This window comes from Balaenoptera acutorostrata, chromosome 14 (genome assembly GCF_949987535.1).
Source record: "Balaenoptera acutorostrata chromosome 14, mBalAcu1.1, whole genome shotgun sequence".
Taxonomy (NCBI): domain Eukaryota; kingdom Metazoa; phylum Chordata; class Mammalia; order Artiodactyla; family Balaenopteridae; genus Balaenoptera; species Balaenoptera acutorostrata.
This window is the reverse complement of record NC_080077.1, coordinates 76,648,665-76,654,664: the sequence shown is the minus strand read 5'-3', so window position 1 is coordinate 76,654,664 and position 6,000 is coordinate 76,648,665.

The following is a 6,000-nucleotide window of genomic DNA, read 5'->3' as shown; positions in this document are numbered from 1 at the left end:
ATTCCCTCAGTGGTCTCTTCTCTACTCCAGTGACGATATTGCATGGTCAAATACAAACCCTGACCACCTTCTCCCTCTCTTTCTGCGTCAGCACCCCACCTGCTGCCCAATCCACTCCACCTTTGGAATTGGCTGAAGCACCCCCTGCAGGACAGGAGACCTGTTCTCCTGAAGAGCCACTCAGGGGCCAGATAGACAACTGGAAATGTAGAAGAGGTAGTTCCCCAAGGGCTAAAACTTGACCAGTAGGAAAAGGAGGACAAGGAGATAAATTTCCCTTCCTTTCTCTCTCCTATGTACTACTCCAAGGTACAATGCCTCCTTTCAAACTTTCTGGAGGATTCTCTCCTGCTGTTTGAACAAGCTTGCTGCATTAGCTATTGTGTTGCTTTGTGAAACCCTGTGATGCAGTAGCCAGCATGGTGACACACTGGGTTGCAACAAATTACACCTGTTCCTTACCTCAACGTCCTGTCGTTGCATCTGGCAAATAAACCATCAGGATCATAATCACTGCCTCAGGCTCTGCTTTCTAGAAGGTCTAGGCTAAGTGACATAGATTGGGCATGACTGGCATCTGCAAAGCAGGGGTTCTGAGCAGAGCTGTTCTTCAGAAACACTATGTAAAAATTATAGCTGTTCTTGCATCACCCAAGGCTAAATAAAAATCACATGAATGGATTTCCTTAAGTGCCATCTTAGAAATACATCAACTAGTACTAGTACAGAACTAGAACCCAGGTCCTCAGCTCTGGTCTTGCCCTTCGCCCCCAATCACCCTCGACTATTTACCAAGTGACAAAGAACCTTGTTGACATTGTGTATTGAGAAAGGCTTGTGACATCATTAGGCGGACACTGCAGACTAGGAGAAAAATGCTAAGGAACGTTTCGGGTGGCAAAAGTAAACAGGTGTGATCAGCCTGCAGCACAAGAAAACTAATGAACATTTCAGGAATTATAGAAATGTATTCAGAGCTTTGTAAGAGGTTAGCATGTCTCATTACACTCTTTACCTTTCTTTTCAGACATTTTCTTTAAAATAAGGAAAAAAACAAAAAACCCAGATTCAAAAGCAGCCAGCTGGTAGCAAGCACTGTCAGTAAGACGTGATGTAAGCCAGGCTAATTGATCACTTTTTAAAGATTAAGTGGCCCATTCTCTGTAATAGGACATACAGAAAACAGCTTTGACAGCACTGAAGTAGTTTGCTGAATTCTGAGTGCAAACTAAAAATTTAAATCATGCTTATTTTTTGTCAGGTAATCCACTCACAATAGGCAATTTACGTGATCTCATCGTATAAGAAAAGCTCAGATGCTCTTCCTGAATCTTCTACCTGCTGTGTTGCTATGATGCACCTGCCATTTGGATAGATGGTTGATAGAAGGGGTAGAAGGACCTGGATACCAGTTTGCCTTGTGTATCTCAAACAGAAATAGTCTCCCTCTGGGTAATCACTGAACAAGATCTAAAGGCCTTTATTTCTTACGTACAAGCTCTGTCTCTCTGGGTCTCATGTTTTTTACCTTAAAAGTGAGATTATCATAATACCCTTTAATCTAATTCTCAGGATTATTTTGATGATTAAATGGAAAACATAATTATTTAATCAAAGTGAACATGTACTACTGATATTATACACTGTCTGTAAGGCCTGCTGTGGGAACTGTTCACATCGTAGGACCACTTTTTCTTAGGGTTCACGCTAACTCGGCTGGGCTGTGTTGTGCATTCTTTCTCCTGCTCTTAAGTTCAGAGGATGGAGAGAAACTGCAGCACTGGCCATCCACAGCCAAGGGTGAGAGGTGGGAGGGGGTGGAGAGGTTAGGACAGAGCAAAGAACGTGAAGTTCAAGACTCGCCCTGGAATCCTCCCTCTTCTCCCTTCCAGCTGGAGAGCTAGAACTCAATCCCTCCTAAATTTCATTTCCTACTCAGTAAAGTGGGGAAAATATTGGCACTATTAGCTATTAACAAGATGATAGATGATGTACGTCAAGTGCTAAGCATCCTGACCCCGAGGAGGAACTCAACAAACGTCAGGTCCTCCCTCCAAATGGCCTGGAAAGATCACACACACACACACACACACACACACACACACACACGCACACGCACACACGGGACGGGGAGCCGGAGCAGTGGAAGACTTCTCATGGAGTTGCGAGTCAGAATCCTGGCATGCCCATACTGTCGAAGCTTGTCCTTTCATGGACATGAGGAAAAACTATCTCTTTATATGCCCATCTTTTAGAGATTTCCTCAACTGGCTCTTCAAACCTTGAGTTGATTCAGAAGCCCCACGCCTACCTGCTTTATAATGGAGCTTTATATGAAATGCTCAGTACTTTTTATGAAATATATCATGCTTGTTTCACTTCTCTCGACCCATTTCCCTCCCAACATCCCTTCTCATGAAAATCGCCATGGCTTAAGTGGTTTGGGACTTAGGACGAGACGGAGAGAGTTCAAGTTGGTTTTAATGAATACAAGTGGCAATAATGAAAGCCTGAAACTAATTTTTAGATGATTTCTTGAAGTCCGGGATCCTTATTGCACCAGATCTTCAACATCTTTGGCAATTATAGAACCTCACCTACAATCAGAAGCCTTACTGTGACCGTATGCAACACCACGGCGGGCATGGGGTCTGACAACACAACAGCATTCTGCAATTGGGACACTCCTGAAACATCAACAGCAAAGGGTCATGACACATATAATGCCCCAGGACAGGACTGTTTGTTCGTGAGGCTTGACCAGCTGAAGATGCCAGAGGAAACGCCAATAGTCTTATCAGCTGAAAGGGCTGATGAACACGCTGCCCTTTATACACTGGCCCCTACCCTTACTTCAAACAGGAGACAGACCTCAGTCTCTGTACTCATTGTCTGGAAAACTTCTCTCAGGGATTCCTGAGTTCTGAGAGGTGTAGCAGGTGATGAAAAAGAGACTAGTCATGGCCCAGGACAACTGAAGTCCTCAGTTTACCAGGCTGCCAGATGAGGTTTGATTTGGGAACAAAGAGAACAGACCCGTGGGCACTAGAAGCTGGGCTTCCTGTCACTCTTGCCCTAAGCACCAGGCCACATAAATGCTGTCCACACAAGCTGGCCCACTGTTCTCGACTGCTTGAGCACAGGAACCAAGAAGAGGTTTGAAGACTCCTGCCCTAAACATCCCCACAGACACCGTCTCTCTCCTATTGTTTGGTGCTCCATTCCTACCTCAAGACTGGAAGTTTTCCACCCGGGTCTCCTCTGGACCCCTTCCATAAGCAGACAATCTCGGAGATCCTGCTCTTATTTTAACTGGGTTCCCTATTACTCTTCACTATTCTTACATCTTCTTTAACACCTTCCCCAATAGATATTTTCGCTGCACCTCTCATCCTGAGCCAAATGGGATTTGGTCATTCATTCAATCACCAAAATTTAACAAGCATATCCTGCATAGTAGGCGTTATTTCGGACCCTCAGAACATGGTGGTAAATTAGACAAAGTTCTTGGCCTTTATGGAACTTCATTCTATGGTGACAAATAAACCATAAATCAAGAAATAAATCCATTTATAATACAATTTCAGGTAGAGACAGATGTACTGATAATATGCATCTAAAATTAGGATAAAGGCTTACAGTAACTTGGTAAAAATGCTAGAGGGAAACTCTATTTTAAGTAGGAGGCTCTCTCTGAGAAACTAGCATTTCAATAACTGATGATGGTAATAATAATAATAATACTAATAAAGTGAGGGTACAAGAGATGCAAAAATCTGGAGAAAGAGCTTTCCAAGGAGCTGGAACAACCAGCAGATGCTCTAAAGTGGGAACGAGCTTGGCCACTCATAGTTTGGCAAATTCACTGCTGCTTTGTGTTTTGTTTGTTCATATCCCTGTTTCACTTTTCAATTAAGACTGCTAGTGAAAGGAGCCAGCTTTGTACAACCCTCTGTAACTCTTCACAGAGCATCAAGCCAAGGGCATGAGAAAGTATTTATTAAATGTTTTGATGATGGTGAAAGCTGTGGATTTCTCCTACCCAATGCAGGCCAGGGGAGTACATAAATAACCAATGACAGTTAGAAATGTTCCTTAAATAAGATCTCTACCCTGACAAAACAAATACCCAGACTGACAACACAACCGGTGCTACACAAATTGGGAGGGGGTAAGGTCTGGGGTGCATGGTGCGTTTGGTGCATTAGAAGCATCTGAGAAAAGGACTTTCACAGCTCTGGAGAAAAAAAAAGCAGCAAAGACTAAGTTGTAATAACTTCAAGATGACAGTTAACCAGACGTAGTTACATAAGAAACATTCAAGGGAATTTTAATGTGCTGCAGCAAACAGGATTATAGGGCAATAAAATTTCAAGGTGCATTCTAGTTAAGCCCTAAAGATTTTCACAGTGGTTTTGAAAAGAGAACTCAAGTGTCCAGAAGCTCGGGGAGAATTTTTGCTCCCCTCTACAGAAATTGCAAAATATCTACGTTTTATCCTTTCCTGCCCAAACAAGCAAATGGCTAGCGCCTGTCCACACAGGGGCTACCTGTGGGGAGATCTGCCTCTGAAAGCTCCCAAGAAGGCACATTTCAAGGGCTACTACCCTCACCCAGACTCTCCATTAGTCCACAGGGCTCTTTACGGTACCCCATGCAGAGCTAAGCCTCGTGAGGAATTAACCCCAGGGTAGCTGAAAAAATTAAATTTCAGCAACTAAGTTCTACTTGTAAGTTGAACCTAGCCTTCTAAAGGTCAATGGACCAGTCCTTTCACTTCTTTTGGGTCTCAGAGTCTAGCACAGGCTAAACACATAAAAGGCATCCAGCAAATATTTAATGAATGAACCATGTTTCAAAGGGTTTGCTGCTACACATACTCTGTGTGAATGCAGTGAGTGTTTCATGGTACCTGAAGTTAGATATTAACAAGTTATAAAGTGTTCTGAAGTCTTACTGTACACTAGGAAACTTTTTCAGCCTTATTATGTAATCCCATATAGGTTACAGGGTCACCAGATAAAATACAGGACTCCCAGTTACATTTGAATCTCAGATAAATACAGATAAGTTTTCAGTATAAGTATGTCCAAAATATTGCATGGGACATACTTAACACTTAAAAAGAAAAAATCATGGCTTCTCTGAATTTCAAACTTAACTGGGCATCGTGTATTTTTATTTACGAAATCTGGCAACTCTAATTCAGCCTTTAGGCCTTGAACCTGATTGAATTTGTTTCTCTTCTCTGATAACTGGACTCTAAAACGCAGATATTTTAATACTTTTTTATTATTCCCTATTAAAATAAAGAACAAATGAAGCATGATCGTCTTTACCTTATTGGCAGAGATATACAGGAAGATACTCCAGACCTTATGCAATTCAGAATTAATGCACAGAATGGCATTATCCATAGTGCCTAGTGTAGCTCGTTATGTTGAATTTTGCTAAAAGAAGAAAAAAAAAAAGAATAGGGTTTCAGCCGTTTTCTAATGACATGGCCAGATGATGCCACAAAATCTTGGCATTACTGATAAGTACACACTGTACTGGAAAATCAATAGTTTCTGAAGGGGATCCTGAAGGGAACTTTCCATTATGGAGGTTCGAAATAACTTACCCCCACACTCATAAATTCCTGCAGGGGGGGTGCTCTATGTCCCCCGGCAGAAAGCACAGGCCTTGTCCTAACTTCATAAACAGCAAAGCTGGAATGACTGCTTTTAAAAATTACTAAGGGCATCTATTTTTGAAAACAGCATTTTTCAACGATTTTTAATGCCAGTGATTGAGGTGAGAAAGTAAACATAAGAACAGCTGTCCCTTCACTTTAAGAAAACCTGATATGCTGAAAGAGCTTAGGTAAGCAGGTAAATTGTGAAAGTGGTTATTTATATTAAATAATAATTCATTTCAACACTCCATGAACTATTAGCCTCCCCTGGCATTTAGAAAAAAATCATATCATTTACTCCCTCGCAAAGAGTTCCTCAACAA